The sequence below is a fragment of the Mustela erminea genome, chromosome 9 (assembly GCF_009829155.1).
Source record: "Mustela erminea isolate mMusErm1 chromosome 9, mMusErm1.Pri, whole genome shotgun sequence".
Lineage (NCBI taxonomy): Eukaryota > Metazoa > Chordata > Mammalia > Carnivora > Mustelidae > Mustela > Mustela erminea.
In genome coordinates, this window is record NC_045622.1 from 57,688,901 (window position 1) to 57,705,304 (window position 16,404).

General features: G+C 40.4%; 1 protein-coding gene across 9 annotated transcripts in view; it reads right to left on the minus strand.

Moving 5' to 3' along the window:
• The window catches only part of NUP98 (nucleoporin 98 and 96 precursor), a 120,444-nt gene that overhangs the window by 102,073 nt on the left and 1,967 nt on the right, over window positions 1-16,404 (minus strand). For 3 of the 9 annotated variants that reach the window (XM_032359514.1, XM_032359516.1, XM_032359515.1), the window contains exon 2: window positions 1,953-2,035. The exons of the other annotated variants lie outside the window; for them this stretch is intronic. The gene's annotated coding sequence lies outside the window, so the exon portion shown is untranslated. The remainder of the gene's footprint in view (window positions 1-1,952; window positions 2,036-16,404) is intronic. 9 annotated transcript variants of the gene reach the window in all.

A 16,404-nucleotide genomic window follows, 5' to 3' on the forward strand; every position in this document is an offset into this window, starting at 1 on the left:
CAGTCTATTCAAAAGTAAACACTGTCCACCTGTACCCCTGAAACAAATCATACATTATATGTTAACTTAAAAAAAGTCAACACTGTCCTGATAAATTTTCCTTAAACTTAAGGTTATCTACTACCTCTTATCAGCCAGCAGACAAGAAAATACTTAGTAAACGTACTTTTAATATAAAAATCTCAGAAAATAGCCAATTATGCTTATCTGGATTTTGTAACAGGCAGGATGATTCTTCCATTATTTAAACATGATGGAACAGTTTTTTTCTTCTAGTAATATCATACCCCATTCATATAATAGAATTAAACACTTAGAGGTGCTCCCCACAATATTAGTTACCCTTTAGTACTTTCAGTAATTCTAATAACCAAAACATTTTGTGCAACATTGGAAAAGATGAAGCTGTCCCTAAATACCTACGGTTTTACAAAAAAATCAACATCCTGCCCACTCAACTCCCTAGGAAAAAACTCCAACACTTAGTTCTTTATCCCAACATCTGGGAATTTACTAATTCCAATTAAACAAAGCTCACTGAAACCAGCAGTTCAAGAGAGCCACATCAGAATTAGTTAGCAAGCTTTTCAAAATAACCACCCCTCCCCCAGGCCCCATTCTAGAGATGAGGACCAAATTAATTAATGTCCAGGGTTGGGATGTAGACATTTGTATTTTGAAAGGCTCTTCAAGTTACTCTAATGCACTCTCTTGGAACCAGAGGCTATATTTCACATAATCATCATTTTTCTTTTAGTAATGAGATTTGCTTGGAGTTTCCTACCTTCTCAACTTAACAGGTGTCACGCAGTACAGAATGAGCCTTTCCCCTATTAACTGTCAACTTTTCTTTCCAGGGAAAATATTCTTGGAAGTACTTAGCAGAAGTCTAGACCTCTATGGTCTTCCTATGTATTTGTTTTTCAACCGTTCATTTGGAATTGACAGTTGTGCTAGGGGTCAGATGTCTCGAAAATTTCATTTTGACTGCAATCTCTCTCATACTGCTGTCTTGAGCAACAGCCCTATCACATCCACTTCACTCTCTGTTGATTACATTTTTTGACCCATCATCAGCACAGCAGAAACTATAAGGAGTAACAGTTATTACACTAAATTTGCCATCCATTTTCTTATTCATCCCCACAACCAGCAATCTGTTCATGTATATCTGACATCTATACAGCAGATGTGTCAGGATTCAGAAGCTAAGTAATAGTTTTTTCTCTGTGACATTCACCCTTATATTAAAGGTTTTAGTGTTAATTTGGGAACTAGGTTCTACAGGCCAAATCCATAGCTCCTAACAATCAAAATTTGCTTTTTAAAATTCTTAGCCTAACACGGGTGCTTGGGTGGCACAGTCAATTGAGCATCCAACTCTTGATTTAGGCTCAGGTCATCATCTCATGAGTCATGAGACTGAACCCACGCTGGGCTCCCCAGTCAGCGGGGAGTCAGCCTGAGATTCTCTATTTCCTTCTCCCTCTGCCCCTTCCAATACTCCCTCTAGGGCACACACTAAGATACATAAATAAATCTTATTTTTAAAAAACCTTATCCTGGAGCGCCTGGGTGGAGCACTTGGTTAAGTGTCTCTTGATTTCAGCTCAGGTTATGATTCAGAATCATGAAGTCAAGCCCCTCTTTGGGCTCTGTGCTCATCTCACAGTCTGCTTATCCCTCTCCCTCTGCTCCTCCCCTGCTCATGCTCTCTTACTCACTCTCTCAAATTAAGAAAATTTTAAAAAACATAAATTTAAAAATCTTATCCTAACATAAAAACCTAACATCACATATATTTCATAAGGGATTTTAAATAGTAATAAAATATCCTAGGAAACACCTAATGGTTTATAAGCTTTTATACATTATCTCAACAATCCTAAAATTATGTTATTATGCATCACTATCTGTACTTTAAGGATGAGAAAAGAGGATAGAGTGTTTACCTAGCCTCCCAAGGTCAAAGAAGTAGTAAGTGGTAGAGCCCCAGTTTAATCTATCTTCTGACTTCCCATGGACACCCTCAAGCCTAGGAGGGAACATACAAAGCAACAAAGAACATGTTCAGTATTAAAGAAATTCACTGCATCTGTTCCAGACCTAAGCACAAGGGACAACGCGGGGACCAAATCCAATTTGGACTCTTGGGAAAAAAAGGTTCTCACTCAAGTTCAGCCTGTCTTTTGGGGGTTCTGGCCATGATGGGCTTGGCTCAGTCTCAAGCCTGAGCATACTGGGATTTAAGTGTTTGGGTTTTTTTTTTAAATTATCACCATGGAAACAAACCAAGATTTTGGAAACAGCTTCATGATTTTTATCATAATTGCTAGAAACTGAAGAATGGCTAATGCAGTTAACCCTTTGCCCTTTAAACAAATCATTTTCTTGACTATGCTATGAAATGCCAGTGACTCAGTGAAAGATGTCCCATTCTTTACACTTTCCCCTTCTAAACCCACTAATTCATTCTTTAAAACTTAGCCCAGGGGATGCCTGGATGGCTCAGTTGGTTGAGCATCCATCTCTTGGCTTCGGTTCAGGTCCTAATCTCAAGCTCCACACTCAGAGCACAGTCAGCCTGAGATTCTTTCTCTCTCCCTCTGCTCCTTCCCCTCTCTCATGTGTGCACGTTGTGCTTTCTCTCTCTCAAATAAAATCTTAAAAAACAAAAATCCTAGCTCAAGCTCAAATGTCATCCCTTCCATAAGCTTTCATAGCTCCTTCTAGCAATTAGTCAAGTCATTCCTCCAGGCTTACAAAGCACATGATGATTTGTTTATAAGTATTCATCCTGACTCTGACTCTTTATGGTGGACAGTGTGATAATACCAACTACACAGATCTCCCTGTAAGAGAGAAGGATCTGTAGTCCCAGCTGGTACAAAGTATTACTGAAAAGATAACCCTGAGCTACTGATCCTTTTCAGAACTGCCTCCACTGAAAAGCTGCCTTACTCAGTGTTATATCCTCTTCCAAGGATAACCCACATGCAAAATGAGGCCCCTTCACTCCCACTTAAAAGCTAATTCTAAAGGATGCTTCCAGCTTCACATTCCCACAGGATTGCTGAGGCCGTCATTAAAATAATATCACAACTTGGGGCGCCTGGGTTGGCTCAGTGAGTTAAAACCTCTGCCTTCCGCTCAGGTCACGAGCCCAGGGTCCTGGGACTGAGCCCCGCATCAGGCTCTCTGCTCAGCAGGAAGCCCGCTTCCTCCTCTCTCTGCCTGTCTCTCTGGCTACTTGTGATCTCTGTCTGTGAAATAAATAAAGTCTTAAAAAAAAAAAAAAAAGATAATATCACAACTCAATTTCTCCCTCAGCCCATTCCCCTTCTCTCCCAAGGTGGTTATCTCAAAACACTGTAATAAAACTCATGCAAGAAGACTATCTCTAACTCAGAGTCTGCTTCCCAAGAAGCTCAACCTTCAAAAAATCCAACCCTCCCCAATACACAATGAACTTCTCCAGGATCAATAGTACCATTGGTTTACTATCCCAGAAACTAAAAAAGGATCTGAAACATATACAATTGACCTTTAAACATATTAGAACTTCTGGCACCCTCCAAACTTAAGTACCTAATAACCCACTGTTAGCTAGAAGCCTTATCAATAACATAAATAGTTAATGCATTACTTTGTATGTTATGTACATTATACACTACATTATTACAGTAAAGAGCTACAGAAAGAAATGTTTAAAAGGTCATAAAGAAGAAAAAATAGGGGCACCTGGGTGGCTCAGTGGGTTAAGCCTATGTCTTCAGCTTAGGTCATGATCTCAGGGTCCTGGGATCAAGCCCCACATCGGGCTCTCTGCTGAGCAGGGAGCCTGTTTCCCCCTCTTTCTCAGCCTGCCTCTCTGCCTACTTGTGATCTCTGTCTGTCGAATAAATAAAATAAATCTTTTTAAAAAAAAAAAAGAATACATTTATAGTACTGTACTGTAATTATTGAAACAATTCCACAGGTAACTGGACATGCGCTGTTCAAAGTGTTGTTGTTGGACGGTCAAGTGTACTGATTTTCTAAACTAATGATGATAACCACTAATGTGTTTTTTTAAACAAAGGCTGTATGATCAAGTTATTTTTTTTTCAGGATTTTATTTATTTGACAGACAGAGGTCACAAGCAGACAGAGGCAGACAGAGAGAGAGGAGGAAGCAGGCTCCCTGCTGAGCAGAGCCAAGCTGAATCCCAGGACCCTGGGCTCATAACCTGAGCAGAATCCAGAGGCTTTAACCCACTGAGCCACTAGGTGCCTCTGATCAAGTTATTTTAGAAGTAACTTCTTACTTAAAATCAAGTGTGATGAATTCTCAGAACAAAAGGATAACCATGAAAGAAGGCTCTTGGTAAAATTTTTCATTTAATTAAGAGGTTGGAAAAAGGAAGAGATCACAAAATGGCTGAATACAACCAGCAAAAAGTTGTTTGGTCTGTTATATATATGGTATATTTCACATATATATGTATGCATGTATGCAGAAATGTTTATGTATGTGTATTTATTATCACAAACTAGCTGATAACATTTAAAATAGGGGTATGTAAAAAAAAAAACAGATTTTGGGTCTCTCATAAAAAACCTAATGATTAAGCAAACTAGGGACTCTAATCATTTAGTAATAGTCTGGAGTTTAGTAGCAACTGCCCCCCCCCCTTTGGTAAAGTGTAATCTCCAATGTGCCACAGTGCCCACCCAGCATCACTCATTTCCATCAGCTGCTGTAGAACCCAGCAGATTCTGAGTTTGTAATTTCTGATATAATCAGAGAAAGGACCCACATGTTTAAAACTGGAAAAGCAGTAAGTGCCAGGAAGCACAAGAGGAAGTAAAAATTAGAATGTGAGCAGGAAATATGAGGAAAAATTTGTGGGGATTCAGAATGTGAACTGGACCTTGGGGAACTAGAAAGACAAGAGAGGAAATGAGGACCAAGATAAATAAGGTACACAGGTAAGAATAGGTATTTGTGTACCTATCCTATCTGGCCTTGTATTTTACAACCAGAGCTCAGCTTCTCTCATATAATAAGCATAAATAAATATACTTATCAGTTCATTAGACAGACGTCTTTAACCTTAAATTATCCAACTGAAGAAGTAAATCAGAGCACTCTGCTATGTATGTATCTAGGATATGGTATCAAGAATAGGACACCACCAGAACATTAGGGCAGTTACCTTAGAGAGTTATTTCAAGTAAAAGACGTTTAATGAAAAAAAGCAAACTGCAAAAAGATACATTTGGCAGATTATATAAAAAAGAAAAGAAAATATACTCTTATTTATTGATATGTATATACACAGTACGAGAAAAAGGGGAGACTAGAAAAAATACATGAAAATGGTTGCCTATGGAGAAAGGAAGGTAAATGATATATGGGGCAAAGAATTCAGAGGACCCAAACTTATTCCTCACGTTTATTTCTTCTATTACCAGCAGCAACAACAAAAAAGATATAGAGGATGCAGATAATCTGTACTAACTCTATTCTCCCATTAAAAAAAGGGAGGGAGGGGGAATGTTGACAGCAGCAATGGCCACGGTCGACAAACTGTGGAAAGAACCAAGATGCCCTTCAACGGACGAATGGGTAAGGAAGATGTGGTCCATATACACTATGGAGTATTATGCCTCCATCAGAAAGGATGAATACCCAACTTTTGTATCAACATGGAAGAGATTATGTGGAGTGAAATAAATCAAGCAGAGAGGGGAACCTGGGTGGCTCAATCATTAAGTGTCTGCCTTCAGCTCAGGTCATGATCCCAGGGTCCTGGGATCAAGCCCTACATCGGGCTCCCTGCTCAGTGGGAAGCCTGCTTCTCCCTTTCCCACTTTCCCTTACTTGTGTTCCCTCTCTCACTGTGTCTCTCTGTCAAATAAATAAATAAATAAATAAATTTAGAATGAATAAATAAATAAATAAATCCAGCAGAGAGAGTCAATTATCATATGGTTTCATTTATTTGTGGAGCACAAGAAATAACACGGAGGACATGGGGAGATGGAGAGAAGGGAGTTGGGGGAAATTGGAGGGGAAGATGAAACAGGAGAGACTATGGACTCTGAAAAACAATCTGAGGGTTCTGAAGGGGCGGGGGGGGGGGGTTGGGTGAGCCTGGTGGTGGGTTTTATGGAGGGCACGTATTGCATGGAGTACTAGGTGTGGTGCATAAACAATGAATTCTGGTACACTGAAATTAAAAAATTAAAAATTTTAGGGACAACTGGGTGGCTCAGTTGGTTAAGCAGCTGCCTTCAGCTCAGGTCATGATCCCAGCATCCTGGGATTGAGTCCCACATCGGGCTCCTTGCTTGGTAGGGAGCCTGCTTCTCCCTCTACCTCTGCCTGCCACTCTGTCTGCCTGTGCTTGCTCTCACTTCAAATCTTAAAAAATAAAATAAAATAAAATAAAATTTAAAAAGGGGGGGGCACTGGGTGGCTCATTCATTAAGTGTCTGCCTTCGGCTCAGGTCATGATTCCAGGTTCCTGGGATGAGCCCCACATGGGGCTGCCTGCTCAACAGGAAACCTGCATCTCTCTCTCCCACTTCCCTGCTTATGTTTCCCCTCGATGTGTCTCTCTCTGTCAAATAAATAAATAAATAAATAAATGCGGGGGCGCCTGTCTAACTCAGTTCTCAGAGCATGTGACTCTTGATTTTGGCTCAGGTCACGATCTTGGGTTTCTGAGACTGAGCCCCACATCAGGCATGGAGCCCACTTAAGAATCTCTCTCTTACTCTGCCCCTCCCTCACTCACACTAGAGATCTCCCCCTCTTAAAAAAAAGGGAGGAAGTAATACTAGAGATTGTTGGAGTGGAACTTCTAAATCCATTTTAGTTCAAAGGCATAGCAAAAAAAAAAAGGGGGGGTTTAGGAGCGCCTAGATGGCTCAGTCGTTAAGTTCTGCCTTTGGTTCAGGTCATGATCCTAGCGTCCTGGGATGGATCCCAGCATTGGGCTCCCTGCTCCACGGGAGGCCTGCTTCTCCCTCTCCCCCTGCTTGTGTTCCCTCTCTCATTGTGTCTCTCTGTCAAATAAATAAATAAATCTTTAAATAAATCTTTAAAAAAATTTAAAGGTATATCACACATTCAAACCTTTATCCTTTTAAATATATTAACCTGTCCCAAACTGAAATAGCAGCTAACATTTTAATTCTTACTATGTCCCAAGCACTGGCCTAAGTACACTTTACAAATTATCTCATATAAACCTCCCAAGAATCCAAAGAGGTAGGTATTTTGATCTCTATTTTAAAATGGTGAAATTGAGCATGATCACAAAGCTACTTTTGACTATTGGCTGTGTGTATAGAGCCTAGAACTCCCACAAAAAGAACAGTGGCAACTAAAGGTAACATGACTTTGCATTCACTATAAATAAGAAAGTTATAAAACCAAAATTTGGCACTATTACTCCAGCCCTATCAGGACAAAGACACACTTCTCTGGCAAACATGACAGATCCAATCATCAGAAAGGAAACTGCTCGCTCTTATGGAATGACAATTTACGTGGCCTAGAAGAACTTTCCTGCAAAGATTAACCACTTCCTTTATGGATGGATATACTTAACACTCACTGCAATTTTTTTTTTTTTTTTTTGGTAAGACATATTTAGAAAGAAAAGATAAAAATGAAATAGTCCTATACAGAGAGAAACAATGCCATTAAATAATTTACTTTGTTCTTTGTGCTGATCTTTTTAAGTAGGCTCCCCACCCAGTGTGGAGCCTAATATGGCTTAAACTCACTATCCTGAGATCAAGAACTGAGCTGAGATCAAATCAAGAGTCAGGCGCTTAAACCACTGAGCCACCCAGGGGTGCCCTGTGCTCGATCTTCTAATTAGTAATTCAGACTGTCAGATGTCTCAGTCAATGCCATGTCTGACTTTGGCTTGGGTCATGATCTCGGGGTCCTGGGATGGAGCCTGCGACTGGCTCGCAGCTCACCAGGGAGTCTGCTTCTCCTGCTCCCTTAGCTCCTCCCCTACCCTGCATGCTCTCACTCTCTCAAATGGACAGATAAAATCTAAAAAAAAAAAAAAGACTGTCAGATATAAGAAAGAGGAAGCCTTAATAATAGACATCAGTAGTCCAGTATTCCCCCCATTATCCCAAATGAATCTTAATATCTTAATCTTTTGTGCACTTTGTGAACTCTGGGAACAAAGATCGACCTCAGTTTTCCTCCAGAAGAGTGGTGGACAGTCCCCGAAACAGGGTAACAACCCAGCAATTGCCAACTTTAAGCACTATCTGAATGACTAAGCAAGGGGCGCCTGGGTGGCTCAGTGTGTTAAAGCCTCTGCTTTCAGCTCAAGTCATGATCCCAGAGTCTGGGATAGAGCCCCGCATCGGGCTCTCTGCTCAGCAGGGAGCCGGCTTCCTCCTCTCTCTCTCTCTGCCTCTCTGCCTACTTGTGATCTCTGTCTGTCAAACAAATAAGTAAAATCTTTAAAAAAAAAAAAAAATGAAGACTAAGCAAGCTTGCTGCTCTCTGACAACAGAAAGTTACACAACTGGGAAGTAATTTTTCCTCTCCACTTTACTGAGTTCCTCTGTACAAAATTCTTAAGAGCAAAAACAGTAAGTAACTCCTAGATGAATGAAGTACTACTTCCCAGCTTACAAAAAGTACTTTTTCATATATCTTCTCATCTAATCTTCACAAAAATACTAGAATAGACAGGAATTATCTTCCACAGTTAAACTGAATGGAAAAATAACTGTTACTTTTTGCCTTGAATAGAAAAGGGATGGGAGAGTTAGGCAGAATTCCAAAAAGTTAGCTTAGTCTTAATCACAAGGTATCACATCCCAGCAAAACCACCTGCTATCCTCTTGTTTTACTGTATCCTTCCTACGATCAATCCCAGTTAAGCCATTCCTTTGTTAAAACATTCGCTTTTCTCTAAAAACTATGTCCCTTTTTCTTTTGTATTTTTTTTAAAGATTTTTATTTCTTTATTTAACAGAGAGAGTGACAGAGTATAAGCAGGGGAACAGCAGAGCAAGAGGGAGACGCAGGCTCCTTGCTGAGCTGGGATACCCAGGCACCCCCTCACTTTTTCTTTCTAAAAATTGATGTTCAGGGGCACGTGGCTGGCTCACTTGGGGGAGTGTGTGACTCTTGGATCTTGGAGCTGTAAGTCAGAGCTCCAAGGTCGGTGTAGCAATTACATTAAAAAATAAATAAATAAAATCTTGGGGCACCTATATAACTCAGTCGGTTAATCGTCTGCCTTCAGCTCAGATCATGATCCAAGTGTCCTGGGATCAAACCCCACACCAGGCTCCCTGCTTCTCCTCTCTCTGTCGAATAAGTAAAATCTTTAAAAAAATGATAAAATCTTTTTTTTTAATTTTTTAAAAAAATATTTTATTTATTTATTTGCCAGCCAGAAATCACAAGTAGGCAGAGAGGCAGGCACAGAGAGAGGGGGAGGCAGGCTCCCTGATGAGCAGAGAGACCAATGCGGGGCTCGATCCCAGGAGCCTGGGATCATGACCTGAGCTGAAGGCAAAGGCTTCAACCCACTGAGCAACCCAGGCGCCCCGATAAATAAAATCTTTTAAAATTTATTCATTTATTTATTTGAGAGAGAGGGTGATAGCAAGAGAGAACATGAGCAGGGAGAAGAAGCAGGCTCCCTGCAAAGAGGGAGCCCGATGTGAGACCTGATTCCAGGACTCTGGGATCACAACCTGAGCTGAAGGCAGACGCTTAATCAACTGAGCCACCTTGGTGCCCCAGCAATAAATAAAATATTTTTAAAAAGAAAGAGAAAAATATCTGGGGCGCTTGGCTGGCTCAGTGGGTAGAGCGTGTGACTCCTGATCTCAGGATTTTGAGTTCCAGCCCTACACTGGGTGTACAGATTACGTAAAAAAAAAAAAAAAAAAAAAACATAAAAAATAAAAACTGCTGTTCAAGCCTCACCTATTCCACACTGTCCCAGATTAGACCCTCAGACTCTTATCAGTATAAAAACACATCCCCTTCCCCTCCCCCATTCCAAACATGATTACATAAACTAATGCCTCTCAGCTGCTTTGAGTTATGCAATATATTTGCTGTCATACCAGCCCCTTGAGTGTATGAGCTGTTTTCTGCTCTAGTAGAAAGCATCTGAATTTTGCTTAATTTCATCCATTAAGGTATAAATTAATTTAAAATAATCTATATTATCTAGTTGAGCTCCTTTCCTCGCTGTGCTGAGTGGCATTTTCACTCCTTTAACATAACCTTCGTTTGAAAAACAGAAGTAGTGAAAAGAGTACATCAGTTTTGGAGTAACACAAATCTGTATTTAAAACTCTCCACCACTTACTATCTATGCAATTCTCTGAAAATCTAAAATTAACTCAAAAAGTTAAAAAGGAATTTAAGAAACCCTGCCATTTGCTACTGTGTAACTGTACTTGTCAGGATATTCAACCTTTCAGACCTCTATGTCTACAATTAACAACAGGGATTATCCAGCCCACACTGAAGGACAAAGACGCCTCAGACTAGAGCTCCTCAAAATTAGGTTTGTTTGTGTTTTCCTAAGATTTTTAATTTTTTTAAAAGTAACCTCTACACCCATAAGCAGGTTTCTGTTTACCTTTTCAACAAATATTTTTATAATACTTTTAGTTAGAAAAATGTAAATTAATTTCCCCTCGCTCTAAGCCTTGACTGCTCAATGCCCAGCTGGATCACCATACATAAAATGATTTCACAATACTTCAGTGTCCTCTAGTGACCATTTAATATAACCATAAAATACCACTGTAAACAAAGAAAAAAAACACTTGCTCCACACACACTGAGGTCACTCTGATCATTCTCTTCCACTCATCTCACCTCTCTAGTCTCATTCCCAACAAGTCACCTTTAGTCTACAAATCCATTCATCTATTTCTTTTTTTTTAAAGATTTTTTTTATTTATTTGACACAGAGATCACAGGTAGGCAGAGAGGCAGGCAGAGAGAGGGGGAAAGCAGGCTCCCTGCTTAGCAGAGAGCCTGATGCGGGACTCAATCCCAGGACCCTGAGATCATGACCTGAGGCGAAGGCAGAGGCTTAAACCCACTGGGCCACCCAGGAGCCCCTCCCCTATTTCTTAAGAAGCTTAATCCACCAAGAAGGTGTGTAGACACCAGAAGTCTCTATGTCAAAGGAGCATGCAGAAATAAACAAGGTATGAAGTGATGAGTGAGTGCAACATGCATTCATGAAGTTTGAACTGCTCCTTTCCTGAACAACAGTCCTAATTCAGTCAGTTCTTTCTTCTCTTGATCAGTGGTTTTCAAATATTTTTAGCTATGTAACCCAACACAGAAGCTGCTCTGGCCAAAGTAAAGAGGGAAAGGTTCAGTAGAACTCTACCAGCAGGGTGCTTTCAAAGAACTGATGTGAAAAATCACTGTCCTTTCTAGATTAGTAATTCTGAAAATGAGGTCTGAAGGCCCCTAAAAGTCCTTGAGACCTATTTCAGAGTGTCCATGAAGTTGAAACTATGTTCATAACAATACTAAGGCATTATTTACATTTTTTTTTTTAACTGTACTAACCTCAGCACTAGGGGGCAAAAGCAATGATGTATAAAACTGCTGGAGCCTGAGCATGAATCAGGACAATGACCCAAACTATAAAACAGTTATTGAATTCTTCATTGCCATACACAGCACACACAAAAAATACTTTCATGTGAAAGCCTTTGATGAAGTTGTAAAAATTACTGATTGTATTAATTCTTGACATTTCAGTACACATTTTTAAAAATATTCTGTGATTATTCTTTGAGAGAAAATGGTAAACATTCAAAAGCACTTCTGTACATGGAAATACAAGAGCTATCTCAAAGAAAAACACCTGTGTGATTACCTGAGTAGAAAGCTGAACGAGCTGATCTTTCATGGAACACCATTTTTACTTCAGAGAATAAATGACAAACTATGGTTATTCAGATTTGAAATGAAAATTAGAAATTGCCTGCCACTATGAGCTTGACAGCTCATTCTTAAGACTTATCTGATGAGATGGGTGGAAATGTTAACAAATGTATAATTAAATTTGTCAACATTCGGAAGAGCTACATAACCCAGTGAACCAATGATTTCTTAATGACCAATGCACGATGCCATAAAATTATGCATGAGTAAATATCCATTCAAAGTGCAAGACAAACCACTGAAATTTAAATGTAACACTGTACTAAGTTCAATAATATGGCTTCAGGGCACCTGGGTGGCTCATTCAGTTAAGAGTCAGCTCTGGGGGCGCCTGGGTGGCTCAGTGGGTTAAGCCGCTGCCTTCGGCTCAGGTCATGATCTCAGGGTCCTGGGATCGAGTCCCGCATCGGGCTCTCTGCTCAGCAGGGAGCCTGCTTCCTCCTCTCTCTCTCTCTGCCTGCCTCTCCGACTACTTGTGATTTCTCTCTGTCAAATAAATTAAAAAAAAAAAAAGAGTCAGCTCTGGCTCAGGTCATGATCCCAGGGTCCTGGGGCAGAGTTCCACATCGGGCTCCCTTGCTCAGCAGGAAATCTGCTTCTCCCTCTTCCCCTCCCTTCTGCTGAATGTGTTCATGCGTGCTCTTTCCCAAATAAATCTTTTTTTTAAGATTCTTATTTAGTTATTTATTTGAGAGAGAGAGAGAGAGCACATGCATAAGCAGGGGTAGGGGCAGAGGGAGAACCAGACAGCATGCTAAGCAGGAAGCCAATGTGGGGCTTGATCCTGGAACTCCTAGGTCATGACCTGACCTAGAGGCAGGCACTCAACCAGCCACCAAGGTGCTCCTGAAATAAGTAAAATCTTAAAAAGTAATAATAATATGGCTTCAGATTCCATATTGCAACAAGTCTTCACAAACGTTTGGGATGCCTGGGTGGCTCAGTTGTGAAGTGTTTGCCTTTGGCTCAGGTCATGATCCCAGGGCCCTGGGATCAAGTCCCACATCGGGCTCCCTGCTCAGTGGGGAGCCTGCTTCTCCTCTGCGTATGCCTTCTTTCTCTGTCAATAAATAAAGAAATGTTTGAGGAGAATAACTACAATTATTTGAAAAGATTATTAAAACATTTTTCTCCGTCTACTCATCTGTATGAGGCTGGGATTTTTTTCACATACTTCAATCAAAACAACTTATCAACTGTGAATGCAAAAGATCTGCAAATCCAGTGATGATCTACTAAGTCAGACATCAAAAAGATTTACAAACATCCATCACCCTTGTCACTAAACTTTTTAGTGATTTTTCATAAAACTATTATGTTAAAAAATGAGTTTATTATTCTTTAAGTCAGTATCTTTTGAAGCTTTAATTCCTAGTATAGTAAATATGAGTAGAAATAACCCCACATAACAAAAGCTGTCTGGAATCTTTAATAATTTTTAAAAGTATAAAGGAGTCCAAAGATCTCAAATTTTGAGAACTGCTACACTGCACTATTGCTATAGCTTCCTCCTAATTTGTCTGCCAGACTCCAGTTTCACATCTTCCAATTTACCCACCACCCACTAGCTTAAACTCACGTATCAGACTTAGCTAATTAGAGCTGTATTTTAATAATTTTTACTTCTCTACTACGAAACTACAATTATGCTGAATTAAGTACAAACTCTTCAATAAGACAATTCTGTGTCAATGGGACAAGACACCGATCAATGCATATAACTACCAGTGAAATGGAAAAATAATGGGGGGCGCCTGGGTGGCTCAGTGGGTTAAGCCGCTGCCTTCGGCTCGGGTCATGATCTCGGGGTCCTGGGATCGAGTCCCGCATCAGGCTCTCTGCTCAGCGGGGAGCCTGCTTCCTCCTCTCTCTCTCTCTGCCTGCCTCTCTGCCTACTTGTGATCTCTCTCTGTCAAATAAATAAATAAAATCTTTAAAAAAAAAAAAAAAAAAGAAATGGAAAAATAATGGAATTCCACAGCACCACATTTAATTACATTTAACTACATCAATTCAACTACAAGCTCTTTTTGCCTCTTCCACAAAAAGAGAAATAGATATTGCTTTATTTTCCCAATGGCCTATCCCTTTTTAAACAAGACCTTGATTTCTATCCCGGAAAAAGGGAGGATACCACAGAAATAAAGAGACACTAGAACTCTTAGCTTTTCAGCTTCCTGATACCAGATTTTGATAACTTAAGGGTTTTTCAAGGACACTTTACTTGTTTAAAAGTATTTTATTTATTTATTTGACAGAGATCACAAGTAGGCAGAGGGGCAGGCAGAGAGAGAGGAGGAAGCAGGCTCCCTGCTGAGCAGAGAGCCCAATTCGGGACTCGATCCCTGGGACCATGACCCGAGCTGAAGGCTGACCCACCCAGGCGCCCTCAAGGACACTTTAACAAGATGCAATTTATTAGGGGCACCTGGGCAGCTCAGTCAGTTAAGTGGTTGCCTTCGGCTCCGGTTGTGATCCCAGGGTCCTGGGATCTTGCCCCATCTCAGACTCCTTGATCAGTGAGGAGCCTGCTTCTCCCTCTGCCTGCGGCTCCCCCTGCTTGTGCTTGCTCTCCCCTCCTTCTCTGTCAAATAAATAAATAAATAAAATCTTAAAAAAAAAAAAGATGCAATCTATTAGTTGACTTTACAAGCATACATCAGGCAAGTTAAAGGTAGGACTTTACTGAAATACTGGTAATGTTTTCTCAAAAGCAGTGATCTCTCCATCAGGGCAATTTTGCCTCCCAGTGGACATGTGACAATACATGGAGACCTTCCTAACTGTTGCAGCTCAGGGAGCTGGGTAGATTTGGGGAACGCTGCTAAACATCCTACAATACAAAACATAACTCCCAAACGAAAAGAATTATCTGGCCCAAAATGTCAACAGTGCAGAGGCTGAAAAATCTTCTCCAGAAACCTACTATGCCAAATACTTAGATTCAATTCCAAACCCAAAGAAATGCACCAAATTCTCAAGAAACACTGTATATGGGGCGCCTGGGTGGCTCAGTGGGTTAAGCCTCTACCTTTGGCTCAGGTCATGAGATCAAGCCCGGCATCAGGCTCTCTGCGAAGCTGGAAGCCTGCTCCCTGCCCCCCCACCTCTCTGCCTACTTGTGATTTCTCATTCTGTCAAATAAATAAAATCTTTAAAATAAAAAAAGAAACGCTGCATATATATATACCTTACCCTCTACTACCTGTATTGTGTGTGTGTGGTTTTTGTTTTTTTTTTTTTAAGATTTATTTATTAGAGGGTGCCTGGGTGGCTCAGTGGGTTAAGCCGCTGCCTTCGGCTCAGGTCATGATCTCAGGGTCCTGGAATTGAGTCCCACATCAGGCTCTCTGCTCAGCAGGGGGCCTGCTTCCCCTCCTCTCTCTCTGCCGGCCTCTCTGCCTACTTGTGATCTCTCTCTGTCAAATAAATTTTAAAAATCTTAAAAAAAAAAAGATTTATTTATTAGAGAGAGAGAGCGCAGACTGAGTGAGAACACAAGTCAGGAGAAAAAGGAGAGGTAGAAGCAGGCTCCCCAATGAGCAGGGAGCCTGATGCAGACAGAGCTTGATCTCAGGACCCTGAGATCAGGACATGAGCCAAAGGCAGCTGCTTAATCAACTAAGCCACCTAGGCATCCCCCTCTATTACCTATATTGTTAAATCTCCAAAAATTTCTTAGTCCCCTAACCTTTTGACAAATTAATAATAATTAATAAATAATAAATAATATAATAATATAATTTTAGACGGGCACTCTGTTAGAAATTAAACATCACTACTACTATCCCTTACTTCTTAGGCTAATTGCTACAATAAAGATATCAAAATAAAATAATATACCCAATTTCTTCCAAACTGTGAATTTGGTTCCCTAAAAGTTCTATTTGCTCTCTACTATCTAGGAGCTAGCAGACATGAATAAAGTCAGGTACCAAAGTACCATGTAATATATGAACGGTAGGAGTCCTCTTATCTAAGCCCCATATTTCAGGAGCACACTTATACCCAGTCTTTTTATAGACTCTTTTAGGTTTAGCTGTTCCATATTTGTTTATCCCTTCAAATAAACACTGAACGCCTACTATGTGCCAAGCAACTTGAATACAAAGATAAGACAGGGGTTCCTGGGTGGCTCAGTTGGTTAAGCATCCAACTCTTGATTTCAGCTCAGGTCATGATCTCAGAGTTGTGAGACTGAGCCCCCCACAGCTTTGCACAAGCAGGGAGTCTGTCTAGATTCTCTCTCTCTCTCTTCCCCTATCTCAATAAATAAATATTTAAAAAAGACAAATACATTTTACCACAGTCTAATAACATAAACAGCTAAAATACAAAATGATTTGTGCTATAAATAGAAGTATCAAATAAGTGTTATGGAAGCTTGCAGGAGACAGAATGCCAGGAAAGGCTTCCCAGAAGAGGGTGAT